General features: G+C 40.3%; 1 long non-coding RNA gene across 1 annotated transcript in view; it reads right to left on the reverse strand.

Moving 5' to 3' along the window:
* The window catches only part of LOC119589179, a 3,634-nt gene extending 3,197 nt beyond the window's left edge, over positions 1 to 437 (reverse strand). Inside the window, exon 1 of the long non-coding RNA XR_005230174.1 lies at positions 397 to 437. This is a non-coding gene — a long non-coding RNA (uncharacterized LOC119589179). The remainder of the gene's footprint in view (positions 1 to 396) is intronic.
* Positions 438 to 919: the final 482 nt, after the last annotated feature.

The raw sequence follows: 919 nt of genomic DNA on the forward strand, positions 1-919 counted from the left end.
TATCACTTCACTGAAAAAGGAAAATGACCCATTGTCAGAAAAGAGATACATTTAAATGAGAACATGTTTGCAATATGAGACTGACCGTAGTTGTAGACGAGGGAAACGGTGCTGGCGGGGGTATGGGCCTTTGCAGAATTGACGACGGGGTAGGAGGAGTGGACGAGTGGATGGCCGTAGAGTAGACGAAGCCAGGGTGACGAGAGGGCATGGCAGCAGCACAGGCCGCCAAGGCGAGAACCACTGTTACATGTTTAAAAAGTGAATCAGATGAATAAAATATGATGATATTTCAAACCCCCAGAAGCCACACCATAAATCCGTCTCAATTCTCCTATGCTTATCGAAAATACAAGTTTAAGAACACTTTGCTTTAGAGTCATATCGATTCCTTACCACAAGCTTCATGATGAATATTTGTCTTGAGGAAACCCGGGTGGCGACTGACAGCTAACTAGGCTCGTCGCAAGCTTATATACGCGATCCACAGTAGGGTGATCCTGTGGTGGGCGTCATTACTAGAGTTCAAAGTTTCATTTTTTCCTGTTCCTTTGGCAAAAACTTTACCTTATATTTATCACGACCGTAATGGAGTCTTAACCCTATTTAAACCATTTATTGGAAAGAAATGTTTTACATATTTAGGTCTAACAGAAATTAATTATAGTTACTACGAAGTAATGATCATCCATAGATGATTAAAATTAGAGAAAATGTTACCCATGGCCACAACCGTTTGTCGCATGAATAGAACCAGACCGGTAGTACGAAAGTGTCATACACTTAGTGTTATCGATATGATATTTAGGACTGCACTTCCATAGATTCCCAACTTCCTTGTTCTGTGGGCTACGATCATTATATTTAATATTTAATAGTTTCATCAGTTCCATCTTATCAGAATCAGCATTCATTAGTC

This window comes from Penaeus monodon, chromosome 25, assembly GCF_015228065.2.
Source record: "Penaeus monodon isolate SGIC_2016 chromosome 25, NSTDA_Pmon_1, whole genome shotgun sequence".
Classification (NCBI taxonomy): domain Eukaryota; kingdom Metazoa; phylum Arthropoda; class Malacostraca; order Decapoda; family Penaeidae; genus Penaeus; species Penaeus monodon.